Consider the following 21,941-nt stretch of genomic DNA (forward strand, 5'->3'; position numbering starts at 1 on the left):
GTGTTTTCATAGGGTTATCCTATGTAATTCACCTCTTCCATTGCTGGGTTCCCAGGATCATAAGCTTCTTCTTCAGAGGAAGCTTCCTTAGTACTGCCTGTTGTTGCTTACATTCCAGACAGACTCTGAGAAATCATATTGACTTGTTGGGTCAATATTTTATTCTGAGCCAATATGGCATTTAGAGTATCAATCTCAAGAACTCCTTTCTTCTGAGTTGTCCCATTATTCACAGGATTCCTTTCAGAAGTGTACCTGAATTGGTTATTTGCAACCATTTTAATGAGTTCCTGAGCTTCTGCAGGCGTCTTCTTCAGAGGAAGAGATCCTCCAGCAGAGCTATCCAATGACATCTTGGATAGTTCAGACAGACAATCATAGAAGATTCCTATGATACTCCATTCTGAAAGCATGTCAGAAGGGCACCTTCTGATCAATTGCTTGTATCTTTCCCAAGCTTCATAGAGGGATTCACCTTCCTTCTGTCTGAAGGTTTGGACTTCCACTCTAAGCTTACTCAATTTTTGAGGTGGAAAAAACTTTGCCAAGAAGGCATTGACTAGCTTTTCCCAAGAGTCCAGGCTTTCTTTAGGTTGTGAGTCCAACCATGTCCTAGCTCTGTCTCTTACAGCAAAAGGAAAGAGCATAAGTCTGTAGACTTCAGGGTCAACGCCATTGGTCTTGACAGTGTCACAGATTTGCAAGAATTCAGCTAAGAACTGATGAGAATCTTCCAATGGAAGTCCATGAAACTTGCAATTCTATTGCATTAGAGAAACTAATTGAGGCTTAAGCTCAAAGTTGTTTGCTCTAATGGCAGGGATTGAGATGCTTCTCCCATAGAAGTCGAGAGTAGGTGCAATAAAGTCACCAAGCACCTTCCTTGCATTGTTGGCATTGTTGTTTTCAGTTGCCATTGTTTCTTCTTCTTTGAAAAGCTCTGTTAGGCCCTCTAGAGAGAATTGTGCTTTAGCTTCTCTTAGCTTTCTCTTCAAGGTCCTTTCAGGTTCAGGGTCAGCTTCAACAAGAATGCCTTTGTCTTTGCTCCTGCTCATATGAAAGAGAAGAGAACAAGAAAGTATGGAATCCTCTATGTCACAGTATAGAGAATCCTTGTGGGATCCAAGCATACATCTTTACAACCAACAATTTTGGATCCCAATTTCTTGCTTGAGGTTGCTTGGGAGCTTAATGGACTTCGTTTGGGATCCCAGAGGATTCTTGAAGAACAAACATGGGTGGCAACTCAAGGATGAGTGGAAGCATAAGCCACCATAACACGAGCCTCACTCAAAAGTCCAACTTGAGGACTTAAAACCAAAGTGCTCGGTGGGAGACTAATAAACCCCGATTTCATGGTTTATCTTGTACTTATTTTAGGGGATTTTATCACCTTTTTTCCATATTTATTCAATGAAATAGCATGGTTTTGTAATTCTCCCTTGAATTGTGCTTAAGTGTAAAAACATGCTTTTCAGACCCGTAAATTGGTGATTTTAACTCACTTTAATTCCATTTGATGCCTTGATGTGTTTGATGAGTGATTTCAGGTTCATAAGGTAAGCATTGGATGGAAGAAATGAGGAGAAAAGCATACAAAGTGGAGAATGCATGAAGAAACAAGAATTGAGAATGCATCGATGGGTGTGCACTCGTGCAAGGCACGCGCGCGCAGAAGTGGCTTCGCATAGAGACATGACAAACGGATTTCTACTGATTTAGAATTTCACAAACAAATTCCCGTTGTAAGTATATCTTCTAAACCAACAGAGAATCCTTTCGTGCAAAAGTTTTGGTTGTCACAACTAACAAACCCCTAAATAAATTGATAACCGAAGTATTTAAACCTCGGGTCATCTTCTCAAGGAATTGCAGGGAGGTATGATTTATTATTGGTTATGTAAAAAGATATGTTTTTGGGTTTTTTAAAATAAGGAACAAGTAATTTAAATGACGAGAAAAATAAATTAATAATTATAAAAATTTCTTGGCAAGGTATAAGAAATTGGAGTCCTATCCTAGTTATCCTTATCAATTGTGATGAGAATTGGATTCTCCTCCCACTTTAATTAACCCTTGCTAAACAAAGGAAAGTCAAGTGGACAAATTAATTTGAACATCAGATCCCAGTCAACTCCTATGGAAAGACTAGAGCTGTTGGAGTACAAATTAATCAGCAAAGAATTTCAATTTCAATCAACAGCTGAGTTTGATAACTCAAGTGTTACTAATTACTTAACCAAAGCCAAAAGGGAAGAGAATCTACTCGAATAAAAATGCCTTCAGATGGGAAGCAACAGTAACATAAATAAAAGAAAGAAATCTTCAATCTGAAATACCTCAAATTATATTAAATAAAAGAAATCAAATCTAACATGGGAGTTCATAAATTAAATTGGAAAAATAAATAAAAGGAACATTGAACCTGTTATTGAAGAGATCATAGCTTAAACATAATAGAAATCCTAAATCCTAATCCTAAGAGAGAGGAGAGAACCTCTCTCTCTAAAACTACATCTAATCCTAAAATTGTGTATATTAAATCTTGATTCATGAATGAATGGATTCTCCTAATTTATAGCCTCTAATCTATGTTTTTTGGGCTAAAAACTGGGCTAGAAACAGCCCAGAAATCGCTGGGGGCGAAATCTGCCACGCTGATTTTCGTCACTGCAATGCGTCCGCATGGAGCACGCGTTCGCGTCCTTTAACTGTACGGCCACTATGGCAAATTATATATCAAATCGAAGCCCCGGACTTTAGCTTTCCAACACAATTAGAACTGCATCATTTGGACCTCTGTAGCTCAAGTTATGATCGATTTAGTATGAAGAGGTCAGGCTGGACAGCTTACCAATTTCTTCAACTTCTTGTATTCCTTCCACTTTTGCATGCTTCCTTTCCATCCTCTGAGTCATTCCTGCCCTGTAATCTCTGAAATCACTTAACACACATATTAAGGCATCGAATGGTAATAAGAGAGGATTAATATTAGCAAATATAAGGCCAAAGAAGCATGTTTTCAATCATAGCACAAAATCAGGAAGGAAAATGTAAAACCCTGCAAATAGTATGAATAAGTGGGTAAAGAGTTAATAAAAACCACTCAATTGAGCACAAGATAAACCATGAAATAGTGGGTAAAGAGTTAATAAAAACCACTTACACATTAGCATGTCCTCATGCTAAGCTCAAGAGAAGCTATAAAGGAGTGAAGGTAGAATGTATGAAATGCAACATATCTATATGAATGCAACTACATGCAAAATATTTCTACCTACTTGGTTAAAAGTAAATAAACTCTTCAAGACAAACATAAATCAGATTTCACTAATTCAAATTATACAATAAAAGACAAGTAAACTTGTAAGAAGATAGCTCATGAAAGCAGGGAACATAGAATCAAGCATTGAACCCTCACTGGTAGTGTATATGCACTCAAATCTCTCAAGTGTCTACGGTCAATCTCTCTACTCTTCTGTAATCATGCTTTCTAAAACTTTGTTCTTCATCTAACCAATCAACAATTATTTAATGCACCAATACAAACATCATGAGGTCTTTTCAAGGTTGTAATGGGGCTAAGGTAAGGGTGAGGATATATGTATGGCCAAGTGAGCTAAAATATGAATCTTTGACTAACCTAAGCTTTCACCTATACATATTCTATATACTTTTAAATTCATGCCTAGCTACCCAAAATTCCCACTTTTGCATCACATACTCATGTATCAACTTTTCTTTAATTTTATCACATATGCATTGGTTTTTCATTAACTTAACATTGGGGTAATTTTGTCCCCTTGTTTATTTACTTATTTGTTGATTTTTTGGATTTTTTTCTTTTTTTTTATCTTTTTTTATTATTATTTTTTTAAATCTGAAATATAAACATAACTTATCAATGCACATGGATTTTTAATTTTTCTATTCTCACATGAGTAGGTACCCAAATTCCTAATATTTTGTCAATGAAACACTATACACTTTCATCAACCCAAGTTCTCACAGTTTCCCCACACTTAGTTAACACACTATCTTTAAGCTAACCAAAGATTCAATTTGGGGTAATTAATTTATTTTTCTGCTTAAGGCTAGTGACGTGGTAAAATATAGAATAGAAAGGGGTTAAAAGGCTCAAGGTGGTAAACAAAGGTGATCGAAAGGTTAGGCTATTTGCGATAAGTGAGCTAATAACAAGTAATGGCCTCAATTATATGCATATATTTAAATACACTAAATATTGGACATATAGAATGGAACAAAGCAAAGATTGTAATCATAGAGAAGAAAACACACAAGAATAAAAATTTATGGTTAAATAATGTAACCATATAAATAAGCTCAAAATCTCACACGTTGTATGTTCTTAACTTTTTAAACTATGTTCCAAATACAACTTCAAACAAGTTTTAACAGAAAATTTTCCAATTTAAATTAGTGTAATACTATAAAAATTTCTTGAAAAAGAAAATATTACTTCAACCAAGTTGTAACTAAATGCGTAAAATCAAGAAAACATGTAATCAAATATGCAGATGCAACAATGAACTAATAAAGAAAATAAGATATTGGTGTTGAAAAGAAGGTAACTAACACACGAAAGTCGGTATCGACCTCCCCACACTTAAAGATTGCACCGTCCTCGGTGCATGCTAAGATGTGCAAGTGGAAGGGTTGCTTCAACTAATGCTTTTCTCTAAAGATCGTGCTGATGGACTTGTTTGTCTCCCCATTTAGAAGCTTTCCCTTTCTCTTTCTCCATGGCCAGCCTGAAAGTAGAGGAAAAAAAGAAAAGTAACCCAGAAAGAAAGATAAAAGAAACAAATAAAATATGGCTGGTTAATGCCAAATAATAAGGGTCACAATTACATGGTAGCTGCAACATGCAAGTGAGAAAACAATAGAAGTACATGGCAAATCAAAAGTGCAAAAATTGCAACAAAGGGGAAGAGACAGTAGATAATGAAAGACAATATAAATTCATGTCAATGCAAAAGGAATACATGTATCATAAAAGATTAGCATTGACAGATAATTAATATCATCCAACAGTGTGAAACAAGTCACTGAGCACCAAAATAATACCAAAAAAGATACAACAGTTGAAAAAGAAAATTTAACACCAATGGAAAAATAATAAATTTAGAAAAAAAATAAAAATAAAAATATGCACAAAATTAAAATGCAATGAATGAAAGTATGCAAATAAATTAAATGAAATAGAATGGAAGTGAAGAGGGATGAGAGGTTAAAAAGATGAAGAAGAAGAAAGTAAGAAAGGATGAAGAAAGTAGTATAAAGGAGAGAAGAAAAAAAATTAGGATTGGGGAAGAAAAGATAAGATATCTGGCGCTGACATAGTAAAACTGTGCGTCGCATGTGACGCGGACGTGTGGGTCACGCGGTCGCGTGGTGTGTGATTTTTGTCAAGTGATGCGAACGCGTGGGTCACGCGGTCGCGTGACTTGATTTGTGCGAATGGCATGAGGGCTGCCATGCATTCGCGTGACTCTATGTTTAAATCTCGTTTTGCCAAAATTTAGGGTGACGCGGTCGCGTGGTTGACGGGATCACATGAATGGCCATATTTTGAAAACGACGCGGTCGCATGGGAGGGCTGGTGCTTCTAGCATGGTTCCAGCCCCACTCCATCATAACTTGTTGCCATACACCCGTTTACGTCGATTTTATAAGGCCACACGTTGGCGTGGGTGACGCGGACGCGTGGGGAGGCTATATCGCAAACGACGCGAACGCGTCAACGACGTGATCGCGTGGTCATGTTTTTGCCTAAGGCACGCCTCCAGCCACGCTTTCGTGTGACTTTCTGTTCAAGTTTGTTTTCTTCCTAACGCACCTATGACGCGGACGCGTCAGCAACGCTTACGCGTCGCGTGCGTGTTTTTTTTTTTATATGCAAAATGCAAATGCAAATGCAAAATATATGCAGCTAAATACAGAGATTATGAATGAACACTAAGAAAAAATAAAATAAAATAAAAATAAGCAATCAACAAATTAAAATAAAACTAAAACTGAAAGAGAACGATCATACCATGGTGGGTTGTCTCCCACCTAGCACTTTTAGTTAAAGTCCTTAAGTTAGACATTTGTTGAGCTCTTTGTCATGGAGGCTTGTACTTGAATTCATCCTGAAACTGCCACCAATGCTTGGACTTCCAATAATCTTCATTATTCTCAAGTGAATTTGCCAAGCCTTGAGGGAGTTCTTCACAAGCCTTGAGCTCCCAAAGTGGATCCTCGTGTATTTCTGGATCCCAAATCTTGTTTCTACACCCGTCTTCAAGTTGATCATCATGGTTCCATCCAGATGGCAAGCACTCTGAATTCTCTACGGAGTACCAAACTCTTCTGTTAGATCTAACCAAATTATCACCAGTTGAGCCCTTACATCTTTCTCTTGAAGTATCAACCTTGATAAGCCTTGATTTGCAACTGGTGCACGAAATCACAATCACACTTTTGTAATTCCGCACAACTAACCAGCAAGTGCACTGGGTCGTCCAAGTAATACCTTACGTGAGTAAGGGTCGATCCTATGGAGATTGTCGGCTTGAAGCAAGCTATCGTTATCTTGTAACTCTTAGTCAGGATATCAATAATTCTCATATTTAATTGTAAAAAGTAGAAGAACATGAAATAAATACTTGTTATGCAGTAATGGAGAATATGTTGAGGTTTTGGAGATGCTTTGTCTTCTGAATCTCTGCTTTCCTATTGTCTTCTTCTTCATTCACGCAAGGCTCCTTCCATGGCAAGCTTTATGTTGGGCATCACCATTGTCAATGGCTACTTCCCGTCCTCTCAGTGAAAATGTTCCAAATGCGCTGTCACCGCACGGCTAAGCATCTATCGGTTATCAATCATGTCGGAATATGATCCATTGATCCTTTTGCGTCTGTCACTACGCCCAACACTCGCGAGTTTGAAGCTCGTCACATTCATCCCTTCCCAGATCCTACTCAGAATACCACAGACAAGGTTAAGACTTTCTGGATCTCAAGAATGACAGCCAATAATTCTAGCCTATACCACAAAGGTTCCAATCTTAGATTAGAAACCCAAGAGGTACACATTCAAGCTTGATAGCATGTAGAACGGAAGTGGTTGTCAGGCACGCGTTCATAGGTGAGAATGATGATGAGTGTCACGGATCATCACATTCTTCAGGTTGAAGTGCGAATGAATATGTTAGAATAGAGGCAAGCATGATAGAATGGAAAACAGTAGTAATTACATTAATTCATCGAAACACAGCAGAGCTCCTCACCCCCACCCATGGGGTTTAGAGACTCATGTCGTAGAGAATATAATATGAAATGTGTAAAGTGTCATGAGGTAAAAGATGAATTACTAAAAGTAGTTTTTATAGTAAACTAGTGACCTAGGGTTATAGAAAATGAGTAAGCTAGGGTGTTTAGTGTAAAAATCCACTTTCGAGGCCCACTTGGTGTGTGCTTGGGCTGAGCATTGAAGCTTTCATGTGTAGAGACTTTTCTTGGAGTTAAACGCCAGCTTTTGTGCCAATTTGGGCGTTTAACTCCAGCTTTTATGCCAGTTCTGGCGTTAAACACCAGAATTCTTAAGCTGACTTGGAACGCCGGTTTGGACCATCAAATCTTGAGAAAAGTATGAACTATTATATATTGCTGGAAAGCCCAGGATGTCTACTTTCCAACGCAATTGAGAGAGCGCCAATTGGGCTTTTAAAGCTCCAGAAAATCCACTTCGAGTGCAGGGAGGTCAGAATCCAACAGCATCTGTAGTCCTTTTTCAGCCTCTGAATCAGATTTTTGCTCAGGTCCCTCAATTTCAGCCAAAAAATACCTAAAATCACAGAAAAATATGCAAACTCATAGTAAAGTCCAGAAAAGTGAATTTTAAATAAAAACTAATAAAAATATAATAAAAACTAACTAAAATATACTAAAAACATACTAAAAACAGTGCCAAAAACATCTATGAAGATCAGTATTAATTAGATGAGCGGGGCTTTTAGCTTTTTGCCTCTGAACAGTTTTGGCATCTCGCTTTATCCTTTGAAGTTCAGAATGATTGGCTTCTATAGGAACTTAGAATCCTGATAGTGTTATTGATTCTCCTAGTTAAGTATGTTGATTCTTGAACACAGCTACTTTATGAGTCTTGGCCGTGACCCTAAGCATTTTGTTTTCCAGTATTACCACCGAATACGTAAATGCCACAGACACATAACTAGGTGAACCTTTTCAGATTTTGACTCAGCTTTGATAGAGTCCCCAATTAGAGGTGTCCAGAGCTCTTAAGCACACTCTTTTTGCTTTTGACCACGACTTTAACCGCTCAGTCTCAAGTTTTCACTTGACACCTTCACGCCACAAGCACATGGTTAGGGACAGCTTGGTTTAGCCGCTTAGGCCAGGATTTTATTCCTGAGGGCCCTCCTATCCACTGATGCTCAAAGTCTTGGATCCTTTTTATTACCCTTGCCTTTTGGTTTAAAGGGCTATTGGCTTCTTCTGCTTGCTTTTTCTTTCTTTTTCTCTTTTTTTTTTATTCACTGCTTTTTCTTGCTTCAAGAATCAATTTTTTGATTTTTCAGATTATCAATAACACTTCTCCTTTTCTATCATTCTTTCAAGAGCCAACAATTTTAACATTCATAAACAACAAATTCAGACATATGCACTGTTCAAGCATTCATTCAGAAAACAAGAGTATTGCCACCACATCAAAATAATTAAACTGTTTTAAAATTTGAAATTCATGTACTTCTTTTTCTTTTTCAATTAAAAACACTTTTTATTTAAGAAAGGTGATGGATTCATAGGACATTCATAGCTTTAAGACATAAACTTTAAATTTTGTTAATCATGGAATGACAATAAGACTCAAAAATAAATATAAGAGTAAACTAATAATAATAGAAGACAGAAAAGTAAAAAATAGAAAAGTAAATGACTCTTAAAATAGACTCTTAATAATAAAGGTTATCACAGAGTTAGGACTCAACAACCTTGATCTTGAGAAGTGGATGCTCCCTCAATCTGTGGGGTGCTTGGTCCTTCAAGGGAGAGCTTCTGGCGCTTCAGCTCCTGTAGCTCACGCCCCTGCTTCTCCTATTCCTTCAGTAGTTTGCAGAGCATGCAGTTTTGATTCTTCTGTTCTTCCTTAAGTTGTTCCACAGCTTCTTGCAGCTTGGTAACAGATGCTTCTAGGCGGGTCCAGTAGTCAATTCCAGGAATTTTTGGGAGGAACTCCTGCGCCCTCCTTTTTATGGAGTTGTCTTGCACTTGTCCTTCCATTAACTTCTTGGAGATTGGGTGTTCGATTGGGATGAATTCATCTACTCTCATCCTCACCCCAACATCTTTACATAGCAGAGAAATTAAGCTTGGGTAGGCCAGTTTGGCTTCAGTGGAGTTCTTGTTTGCAATTGTGTAAATCTCACAAGAAATCAGATGATGAATCTCCACTTCCTTTCCAAGCATAATACGATGAATCATCACCGCTCTTTTGACAATGACCTCAGAGCGGTTGCTAGTGGGCAATATAGAACGCCTAATGAATTCCAACCAGCCTCTTGCAACTGGTTTGAGATCTCCCCTCTTGAGTTGGTTTGGGACGCCTTTTGAATTGGTTATCCACTTAGTTCCAGGGAGGCATATGTCCTCTAGAACTTGATCCAACCCCTTATCTACTCTCACTATTCTCCTATTAAAGGAATCTGGATCATCTTGTAGTTGAGGCAGTTTGAAGACCTCTCTTATTTTGTCCAGATGGAAGTAAATAAGCCTCCCTCTGACCATGGTTCGGTAGGTATGAAAGGCGGTTCCAGTTATTTTCTGCTTATCTGTTAGCCACAAATTTGAGTAGAATTCCTGAACCATGTTTCTTCCAACCTTTGTTTCAGGATTAGCTAGAATTTCCCATCCTCTGTTTCGAATTTGCTCTTGGATCTTCGGATATTCATCTTCTTTCAGATTGAATTTAACTTCCGAGATCACTGACCTCAGACCCATTATTTTGTGGTAATGGTCTGCATGTTCTTTGGTTAGGAACCTCTCTTGATTCCAAAGACTCTTTGGAGTATTCTCTTTCTTGCCTCTTGATTTGGTTTGTTTTTCCTTAGGTGCCATGATCTTGATGAGTCTTAGCTCAGTGATCACGAAAAAACACACCAAACTTAGAGGTTTGCTTGCCCTCGAGCAAAATAAAGGAAAGGGGAGAGAGAGGAGAAGAGGCAAATTCGAATGGTAGAGAGGAGGGGATGGCCGAATATGTATTTATAAGAGGATGGGAGGGATTTCGAAAATTTTGAAAGAGATATGCCATAGAGATATGATTGGTGGAAGAAAATAAAATCATGATATGAAAAAGATGAGATTTTCAATTGAAAAAGATATAAAGAGGTTTAATCTAATAATTTGGTTATGTATCTAAGAAATAAGAGATGATATGATGGGTTTGAAAAGATTTGAAAAGAAATTGAAAAGATACTTGAGTTTTTGAAGAAAATTTGGGAAGGATTTAAAAGAAAATTGAAAAGAGATTTAGAGAATTGTTGAATTTTTGAAAATTGAGGGTGAAGAATGAAAGTTTGAAACATGTTTATGCAGAAAATTATGAGTTAAAACATGAAAATTTGAAAAAAATTTGAATTTGGAAACAAAATCTCCTCCCCCTACCTTTCTGGCGTTAAACGCCCAGAATGGTATCCATTCTGGCGTTTAACGCCCAATTGTTGGCCATTATGGGCGTTTAACGCCCAGCCAGGTACCCTGGCTGGCGTTAAACGCCAGAAATCCCTTTATCACTGGGCGTTTTGCTGAACGCCCAAGATGCTGCAATTCTGGCATTAAATGCCCAGAATGGTACCAATTCTGGTGTTTAACGCCCAAAATGGTACCTTTACTGGCGTTAAACGCCCAGAATGGTACCCATTCTGGCGTTTAACGCCCAAAATGCCCTTTACTGGTGTTTTCTTGTCAGAAAGCTCCTTTTCTCTGCTTTTTGCACTGAATTCTTCTGTAACTCTGTGAATTCCTTCAATTTTGATGATTAACCTTTGAAGAAAATGTATATCAAATTTCTACAAGTATTATTTAAAACAAATAACCTGCTAATGGCTAGGTTGCCTCCCAGCAAGTGCTTCTTTATTGTCTTTAGCTGGACCTTTACTGAGCTTCATTCAAGCCTCATTTTTGAGCATTCTTGCTCAAAATTGCTTTCAAGGTAATGTTTGATTCTCTGTCCATTAACAATGAACTTTTTGTCAGAATCAATATCTTGAAGCTCAACATATCCATATGGTGACACTCCTGTAATCATATATGGTCCCCTCCACCGGGATTTTAATTTCCCGGAGAATAATCTGAGCCTAGAGTTGAACAGCAGAACTTTTTGTCCTAACTCAAAGACTCTGGATGACAATTTCTTGTCATGCCACTTTTTTGCTTTTTCCTTATAAATTTTTGCATTTTCAAAAGCATTGAGTCTGAACTCCTCTAGCTCATTTAGCTGGAGCTAACTTAGCATCTAGGTTTAGGAATCTAGTTGCCCAGTAGGCTTTATGTTCCAGTTCCACGGGCAGATGACAGGCTTTGCCATACACAAGCTGGTATGGAGAGGTTCCTATATGAGTCTTGAATGCTGTTCTGTATGCCCACAGAGCATCATCCAAGTCTTTGCCCAATCCTTTCTACGGGCAATTACAGTCCGTTCCAGGATTCTTTTTAGCTCTCTATTAGAGACTTCAGCCTGCCCATTTGTCTGTGGATGATACGGAGTTGCTACTTTGTGGCTAATCCCATATCGGACCATAGCAGAGTAAAGCTGTTTATTACAGAAATGGGTGCCCTCATCACTGATGAGTACTCTGGGAACACCAAATCTGCTGAAAATATGTTTCTGAAGGAACTTTAGCACAGTCTTGGTATCATTAGTGGGTGTGGCAATTGCCTCCACCCATTTAGATACGTAGTCTACTGCCACCAGAATGTAAGTGTTTGAGTTTGATGGTGGGAAAGGACCCATGAAGTTAATACCCCATACATCAAATAACTCAATCTCTAAGATCCCTTGTTGAGGCATGGCGTAACCATGAGGTAAGTTTCCAGCTCTTTGGCAACTGTCACAGTTACGCACAAACTATCGGGCATCTCTATAGAGAGTAGGCCAGTAGAAGCCACATTGGAGGACTTTAGTGGCTGTGCGGTCACTTCTGAAATGTCCTCCATACTGTGATCCATGGCAATGCCACAGGATCTTCTGTGCCTCCTCTCTAAGGATGCATCTGCGGGTCATTCCGTCTGCACATCTCTAAAAGAGATATGGTTCATCCCACAAGTAGTACTTTGCATCAGAAATTAGTTTTTTCTTTTGCACCCTGCTGTACTCCTAGGGTATGAACCTCACTGCTTTATAATTTGCAATGTCTGCAAACCATGGTGTTTCCTGAATGGCAAAGAGTTGCTCATCTGGAAACGTCTCAGAGATCTCAGTAGAAGGGAGGGACGCCCCAGCTACTGGTTCTATCCGGGACAGGTGATCAGCTACCTGGTTCTCTATCCCTTTTCTGTCTCTTATTTCTATATCAAACTCTTGCAGAAGCAACACCCATCTTATGAGCCTGGGTTTTGAATCCTTCTTTGTGAGTAAATATTTAAGAGTAGCATGGTCAGTGTACACAATTACTTTTAATCCTACTAAATAGGATCTAAACATGTTAATGGCATAAACCACTGCTAGCAGCTCTTTTTCTGTGGTTGTGTAATTCTTCTGTGCATCATTTAGAACACGACTGGCATAGTAAATGACGTGCAGAAGCTTGTTATGCCTTTGTCCCAACAATGCACCAATGGTAAAGTCCAGTCTGGTGCAGAGATGACTGGTGCTGTGACCAGCTTAGCTTTCAGGATTTCAAACGCTTGTAGACACTCTGTGTCAAACACAAATAGCGTGTCAGCAGCTAGCAGGTTGCTTAGAGGTTTTGTAATTTTTGAAAAATCCTTTATGAACCTCCTATAGAATCCTGCATGCCCCAGAAAGCTTGTGATTGCCTTAATATTGGCAGGTGGTGGTAATGTTTCAATCACCTCTACCTTGGCTTGATCCACCTCTATTCCCTTGCTTGAAATTTTGTGCCCAAGGACAATTCCTTCAGTCACCATAAAGTGACATTTTTCCTAGTTTAAGACCAGGTTAGTCTCTTGGCACCTTTTCAGGACAAGTGCTAGATGATCAAGACAGGAGCTGAATGAGTCTCCAAATACTGAGAAGTCATCCATGAAGACTTCCAAGAACTTCTCTACCATATCAGAGAAGATAGAGAGCATGCACCTCTGAAAGGCTGCAGGTGCATTGCACAGACCAAAAGGCATTCTTCTGTAAGCAAATACTCCAGATGGAGATGTGAATGTTGTTTTCTCTTGGTCTTGAGGATTCACTGTAATTTGGTTGTAGCCTGAATAGCCATCCAAAAAGTAGTAGTATTCATGGCCTGCTAGTCTCTCTAGCATCTGGTCTATGAATGGTAAAGGAAAATGATCCTGTCTGGTGGCTGTATTGAGCCTTCTATAGTCAATACACATACGCCACCCTGTAACTGTTCTTGTGGGAACCAATTCATTCTTTTCATTATGAACTACTATCGTGCCTCCCTTCTTGGGGACAACTTGGACAGGGCTCACCCAGGGGCTATCAGAAATGGGATAAATAATTCCAGCCTCTAGTAACTTAGTGACCTCTTTCTGCACCACCTCCTTCATGGCTAGATTTAGCCGCCTCTGTGGTTGAATCACTGGCTTAGCATCATCCTCCAATAGGATCTTGTGCATGCATCTTGCTGGGCTAATGCCCTTAAGATCACTTATGGACCACCCAAGAGTTGTCTTGTGTGTCCGTAGCACTTGAATTAGTGCTTTCTCTTCTTGTGGATTTAAAGCAGAGCTTATGATCACTGGAAAAGTGTCATCCTCTCCTAGAAATGTATATTTCAGGGATGGTGGTAGTGGATTGAGCTCAGGTTTAGGAGGTTTCTCCTCTTCCTGAGGGATTTTTAGAGGTTCTTTAATTTCCTCTAGTTCCTCCAGATCAGGCTGAACATCTTTAAAGATGTCCTCTAGCTCTGATTCAAGACTCTCAGTCATATTAATCTCTTCCACCAAAGAGTCAATAATATAAGTGTTCATGCAGTCATTTGATGTGTCTGGATGCTGCATAGCTTTGACAGCATTTAACTTGAACTCGTCCTCATTGACTCTCAAGGTCACTTCCCCTTTTCGTACATCAATAAGAGTTCGTCCAGTTGCTAGGAAAGGTCTTCCTAGAATGAGAGTTGCACTCTTGTGCTTGATAAACCACTATTTTATGGTTTATATTTTGTTTAATTGTGTGGTTTTATCATGATCTCTACCCACTTATTCATTAAATAAGCATGCATTTATATTTCCTTCCTAAAGATGCTTTATGATTGAAAACTTACTTCCTAGAGACTTTTAATTATGTATTTTAATTCTCCTTTATTCCATTCGATGCCGTGATCTGTGTGTTAAGTGTTTTAGGCTTTATAGGGCATGAATGAGTTGGAGATTGGAAAGGAAGCTTGCAAAAATGGAAGGAACACAAAAAATTGAGGAGATGACCAGCGAGAAGTGACGTGGCCACATGGCTCACGTGACTGCGCGAAAGAAAGGAAATCGCAGTGACGCGGCCGCATGGCTCACGTGACCGCGTGGATTGGAACAGCACTAGTGACGCGGAGGCGTGGACGACGCGCCCGCGTGGCAAAGCAAAACGCCGAATGACGCGTCTGCATGAATGGCGCAATCGCATGACGTGCGCGGTCTGCATAATCTGCAGAATCACTGGGGTGATTTTGGGCCATGTTTTGACCCTGTTTTCGGCCCAGAAAAAGCATACTAGAGCCAGAGAACATGCAGAAACTAACAACAACATTCATTCCCCATAGTTTTCATTTTTTTAGATCTAGTTTTAGTCCTCCGCTAGGTTTTTCTCTCTACATTCATAGTTTTTAGGATTTATGATTTTCATTGTTTTTGCATTGGGATATTGAGAAGAGTTATTGCCTCATCAAGACTTCGTCATTCTAGTTCGTTCTCTTTACTTGTCTCTTACTCTTCGATGTCTTTATTTTACCCAATTTTACTATTGGATTATTTTAGAATTTATTAATACAAGCATTATTTTTATTTTAATTAATCTTTTGATTACTATTTATCATGTCTTTCTTTAATTCTCTTTCTTATGTTATGAATTTTACATTCACAATGAGCGAGTAGTTCCCTAACTTGATGGGGAGTTGATTGAAAGGAACCCTTGAGTTGGAATGCTTAAAAGAAAAATTGTAATTGGGTTTATTGTTGGATTTCTCTCTAATCACTAACACCAATCCTTCCAAGTGAGCGGATTGGAACTTGTGGATAGAACAGCATTCCAACTTGTTTGACCTTCCCTTACTTATTAAGGGACAACTAAACAAAATAACTCTCAATTGTCAATTCATCTTAAGAGTACTTCAACAAGAATAGGGCTTCCAGCTAATCTACTCCCAATCAAGGCTTTTAATTAGATTATATAAATTCTCTGATTTAATTTTCTATTACTCAATTCAAACCATTTTGAAACCCATCTGATTAATAAAATAGCATACTTTTCTACAACTCGTTGGGAGACGACCTGGGATTCATACTCCCAGTATTTTAATTTTAATTTCTGTGACACCCTTCTAAATTGATAAGCGGATTTCTGGTTGGTTGAGAACTATACTTGCAACGCATATCTTATAACAATTCTTAACTCGCCAATTTCCGCTACGTCAATTTTTGGCGCCGTTGCTGGGGAGTTGCAATAGAGTGCTAAAGTTATCAATTGGAATTTATTTATTTGCATTTTATTTTATCTTGCTACTATGAGTTGCTTGTTTCTTTCGTTAGATGACGCGTTCACTTCCAGATCCAAGCTTGCCAGCATTCGATCCTGAGATTGAAAGAACTATTTCACAAATAAGGAAAGCTCGGCATCGGTTAGTCCTCTCTGAGGGCGGATCTGAAACGTCACCTGAGAAAGAAACCAGCCCCCGTTCTACTGATTCGGTTGATTTACGTGAAGGTAACATCACAGCAGCCAGAAGAGTTACTATCCAGGAGGCTGGAGCCCCTGATTTTTCAATGCAACCGTTTCAAGTGCATCATCCAGCGGTGGCTACAGACTTTGAAATAAAGACCGCACTGCTCAATTTGATGCCCAAGTTTCATGGCTTACCTGCTCAAGAGCCCATCAAGAACCTGAGAGATTTTCAAGCAGCCTGTTCTACTGTCAAGCGTGATGGTGCAGATGAAACTTCAATTCTGTTGAAAGCTTTCCCGTTTTCTCTTGAGGGAAAAGCAAGAGAGTGGTACTACACTCAACCCGCAGCAGCTGTATCCGACTGGGATACACTTAGAAGAGAATTTTTGGAAAAATTCTTTCCAGCTGAAGTTACTGATAAACTGAGGAAAGACATTTCGATGATTGTTCAGGATGAATCCGAGACTCTCTATGAGTATTAGAAGCGCTTCAATAATCTTCTGGAAGCATGCCCCCACCATATGATTGACAAGATAGTATTACTCGGTTACGTCACACAGGGCATGAGGCCCCAAGATAAGACTACATTGGAAAGTGCTAGCAATAGGTCTATGAAAAAGTACAAGACCACTAATGAGGCATGGCAATTAATCAGCGACTTAACTGAATCTACTAGGAATCACAGGTAGAAGCAAGGCCGTTCAAAAGCCGTTGCAGAAGTATGCTCTAGCAGAAAGACTGCTACTCTAACTCAGAGTATTTGTGAAATGACAAACTTGCTGAAGCAGATGCAATTGAATCAACAACAAGTTCAGCAAGCTCAACCTTCTCCAACACAGCAAAACCAACAGTTAGTCCTATAAAGAGTTTGCGGAATCTGTGCTGATTATAGCCATTATACTGATGAATGTCCGCAGCTCCAGCAGGAAGACAACACCGTGGCAGCCACTCATAACTTCTATGACCGCCCCAACCAAGGTTACAATCAAGGTGACAATTACAACCATGGATGGCAGGACAACTTCTAACCAGAATTGGAGGGACAACAACAACAGAGAAGGCAGAGACAATCAGGGAAATCAGAGATGGAACAATAACAACAACAGGCAGCAGAACCAGAATCAGCCTTACAAAGCACCTCACCTGAGGCAACCCCAAGGACCACAGAATACCCAACAGCAGACCTCTCAAAATACTTATCATTCTTCATCTGCTAATGATGATTTACTGCAATCTATTGATCAGAGACAACAGACCATGGAAAATAACCTTGATGCTACATTAAATGGTCTAAACTATACTTTGCAAGCTCTTGTCTCACAGATTGGATCAATGACTAACTTAAATAACCAGCCTTTGAGCTCCAGTGGAATCCCCTCTCAACCATTACCCAATCCAAAGGGTGGCATCAATGATATCACCCTGAGGTCCGGAACCACACAGCAGGAGAGGAATCAGGAGGAGCCAAGCCAACCAGAACACACCTCAGCTGAAGAGGTGGTGGAAATAGAATATGTTGAAGAAGAAGAGGACATACAGGACATGGCTGAAGAAGAAGAAGTGCAACCACAAGAGAAAGCACCAAAAGGCGCAGATACTGCAGAAGACACCACTCCCATTCCATTTCCACAACTTGCAAGGAAGCCCAGGAAGCAGCTGGAACCTGATCCCAAAATGGTAGAGATATTCAAAAAGGTTGAGGTAACTATTCCTCTTTTTGATATTATTCAACAGGTACCTAAGTATGCAAATTTTCTAAAAGATTTATGTATACATAAAGACAAAATTAATGAATTAGAAACTATTCCTTTAGGAAGTTCCATATCTGCTTTAATGGGAGGTTTACCTGAAAAGTGTAGTGACCCAGGTCCTTGTATGGTTAATTATACTATTGGTGGTATAGTATTTTCTAATTGCATGTGTGATTTAGGAGCATGTGTGAGTATAATGCCTTTGTCTATATATGATATTTTGAGGCTCCCTCCCTTAAAAAGGTCGGCAGCTCGTTTTGTGTTAGTAGATAAAAGCATTATTACAGTGGTTGGAGTTGCTGAAGATGTCTTAGTGGGCATTAAAGGGCTCACATTTCCCATTGATTTTTATATCCTGGAGATGCCCCAAAATGACTCAGACAAGCCATCATCAATCCTACTCGGAAGACCATTCCTGAAGACCTCAAAGTTTAAATTAGATGCTTTTTTAGGAACATACTCTTTTGAAATAGATGGCCGATTAGTAAGTTTCAATCTGAATGGAGTTATGAAGCACCCTCCAGAAGATCATTCTATCTTCCAGTGTGACATCATAGATAAAACTGTAGCTGAAGTTCACCAGGAGGAGTTAAAGGAGAAGCACACAGGACAAGGTCCGAGTGTGGGGACACTCTTGAACGACAATGAGGGCATTTTGCCATTATCACCAGCTCCAGACAATCCAGAGCCTAACCATGAGCAGAAGTTAGAGTTGAAACCCCTTCCCCCACACGTCAAATATGCTTACCTTGAGGACAAGCAGAAGTTTCCAGTTATCATTGCACGGGAACTCACTTCTCAACAAGAAGAGCAGTTACTTAGTGTGCTGAGGAGGCACAAGAAGGCAATTGGGTGGAGTTTGGAAGATATAGTAGGCATCAACCCTCAAGTATGTGAGCACAGAATATTTTTAGAAGAGGGAGCAAGGCCCGTTCGTCAACCCCAGAGAAGACTAAACCCCACTATCTTAGAGGTTGTCAAGAAGGAAGTGACCAGACTATTGGAGGCATATATCATCTATCCAATCTCAGAGAGTAAATGGGTAAGCCCAGTACAAGTGGTGCCAAAGAAGTCTGGAGTCACTGCAGTGAAGAATGAGCATGGAGAGCTCCTGACAACCAGAGTTCAGAACACTTGGAGGGTCTGCATTGACTACAGACGCCTCAACCAAGCAACCTGTAAGGATCACTATCCTCTTCCATTCATTTATCAAATGCTGGATCGCCTGTCAGGTAAATCACATTATTGTTTTTTATATGGTTACACAGGTTATTTCCAGATTCATATAGCTCCTGAGGATCAGGAAAAGACCACTTTTACATATCCCCTTGGGACTTATGCTTACAAGAGAATGCCCTTTGGCTTGTGCAATGCACCAGCTACTTTCCAAAGGTGCATGATGAGTCTTTTCTCTAATCTTATTGAAGACTGTATGGAGGTTTTTATGGATGATTTTAGTGTATAAGGCGATTCCTTTAGCCTTTGCTTAGATGGATTATCTAGAGTATTAGATAGATGTGTCAGTACAAACCTTGTATTAAATTTTGAAAAATGTCACTTTATGGTTAAACAAGGGATTGTACTAGGACATGTTGTGTCTAATACTGGCATTTTTGTGGATCCAGCAAAGGTGGATGTTATTTCTAGTTTACCTTACCCCTCTTCTGTGAGGGAAGTCCGTTCGTTCCTTGGCCATGCAGGTTTTTACAGGAGATTCATTAAGGACTTCAATAAGGTAGCACTTCCCTTATCCAGGCTACTGCAGAAAGATATTGAGTTCGAGTTCAGTGAAAATTGCAAACAAGCGTTTGATAAGCTGAAGACTGCCCTGACTCAAGCTCCAATTGTGAGAGGACCAGACTGGAGACAACCATTTGAAATAATGTGTGATGCTTCCAACCATGCAGTGGGAGCAGCACTGGCTCAACATGAAGGTAAGGACCCCTTTGTTATTGCTTATGCATCCAAAACATTAGATGCCGCTCCGTCTAACTATACTACTACTGAGAAAGAGCTTAAGCTATTCTTTTTGCTCTGGATAACTTCCAAGCCTATTTACTTGGTACGAAGGTAGTAGTGTATTTAGACCACGCAGCTCTAAAGTATCTATTAGCTAAAAAGGAGTCCAAACCAAGGCTTATACGTTGGATACTGCTATTACAAGAATTTGATCTAGAAATTAAGGATAGGAGTGGTAACCAGAATTTAGTGGCAGACCACTTGAGTCGCCTTGAGCATATTACAGATGACTCCACTCCTATAGCCGATAATTTCCCATTTGATAACTTGCAAGCAGTATCTGAGATAGTCCCTTGGTATGCACCTGTAGCTAATTATCTAGTTAGTCGCACCTTTCCTCCAAACTTTTCTAAGCATCAAAGAGACAAGCTGAAAAGCGAGTCTAAATATTATATATGGGATGACCCATATTTATGGAGATGTGGCGCTGACCAGGTAATTAGACGGTGTGTGCCTCAATTAGAATTCCAGTCCATCTTAGAGGCCTGTCACTCATTTGAGAGTGGAGGACATTTTGGCCCTCAAAGAACAGCTCGAAAAATCTTAGACTGTGGATTCTGGTGGCCTACTCTTTTTAGAAACACTGTTGAATTTTATAGATCTTGTTTCCCATGCCAAAAATTTTGGTAATATATCCAGGAGGGATGAGATGCCTCAACAAATTATGCTTTTTTTGTGAAATTTTTTATGTTTGGGGCATTAACTTCATAGGTCCATTTCCAAATTCTAATGGTTATTTTTATATATTGTTAGCTGTGGATTATGTTTCCAAATGGGTGGAGGCAATTCCTACCCGCACTGATGATGCTAACACTGTTGTTTCCTTTGTGAGAAACCATATTATTTATCGCTTTGGATCACCACGAGCAATCGTGAGCGATCAAGGCACCCATTTTTGTAACAGGAGATTAACAGGATTGATGAAGAAGCATGGGATAGTTCATAAGGTTGCAACAGCCTACCATCCTCAGACTAATAGGCAAGCCGAGGTGTCAAACAGATAGATAAAGCGTATCTTGCAGAAGATAATCAAACCTCATAGAAGAGACTGGAGCACCAGGCTACAAGATGTACTCTGGGCATACAGAACAGCACACAAAACACCCATTGGGATGAGTCCTTTCCGCTTAGTTTATGGAAAAGCTTGTCATCTCCCTGTTGAAGTAGAGTACAAAGCCTTTTGGGCAGTAAAGGAGTGCAACATCGGAATTGAGAGAGCCGGAGCTGAAAGGAAGTTGTAACTACAAGAACTGGAAAGCCTTCACCTAGAAGCTTATAAGAACTCAAGACTATACAAGGAGAAGATGAAGGTTGTACATGATCAGCACATCAAGAGGAAAGAGTTCTAACCTGGGGACTTAGTCCTCCTTTACAAATCTCGATTGAGGCTCATGCCTGGCAAGTTGAGATCAAGATGGGAAGGTCCACATAGAGTAGAGAAGGCCGAACCGTACGGAGTTTATCACCTGAGTCATCCTTCAAGCTCTGAACTTATCAAAGTTAATGGACATCGTTTAAAGCTGTACCATGGCGAGAAGCTGAAGAAAAACAAGGAGCTCGAGATCTTCCTCTTAGAAGATCGCCACATAGCCGAAGACTGAGCTAGTGGAGCGTCCAACCTACGGACGTTAAAGCAAAGTGCTAGGTGGGAGACAACCCACCATGGTATGATCGTTCTTTTCTTTATTCTTAATTTTCTTATTCAATAACTCTTCTCTTTCTTAGTATATTTCGTGCATCTGCATTTACATACTTTATTTTTATAAAAAAAAAAAGGTCACGCGACGCGACCACATCATTGACGCGTCCGCGTCGCAGGTGTTGGGAGAGCATAATAAAACGAACTGAGAGTCACGCAAGAGCATGGCTGGACGCGTGCCCATGGCACAAATCATCCCACGTGACCGCGTTGCCGATGCATCCGCGTCGAGTGGGAATACTGGCCTTCCACACGACCGCATCACTCACACGGCCGCGTGCCCTGGAATTCGACGTGAAAAGGGTGCACGACCGAAAGTTGTGCTAGAGTGGTGCTGGATTGGTGCTGAACGCACAATCCTTCCCACGCGGCCGCGTGAC

At 39.7% G+C, this 21,941-nt stretch overlaps 1 non-coding gene across 1 annotated transcript; it reads left to right on the top strand.

Moving 5' to 3' along the window:
* Positions 1-407: 407 nt before the first annotated feature.
* Positions 408-515, top strand: LOC148580911 (small nucleolar RNA R71). Its single transcript, XR_015896141.1, has one exon. It is a non-coding gene; the product is annotated as a small nucleolar RNA R71 (small nucleolar RNA).
* Positions 516-21,941: the final 21,426 nt, after the last annotated feature.

The sequence above is a fragment of the Arachis ipaensis genome, chromosome B10 (assembly GCF_059453495.1).
Source record: "Arachis ipaensis isolate K30076 ecotype BB chromosome B10, ASM5945349v1, whole genome shotgun sequence".
In the NCBI taxonomy this organism is placed as follows: Eukaryota; Viridiplantae; Streptophyta; class Magnoliopsida; order Fabales; family Fabaceae; genus Arachis; species Arachis ipaensis.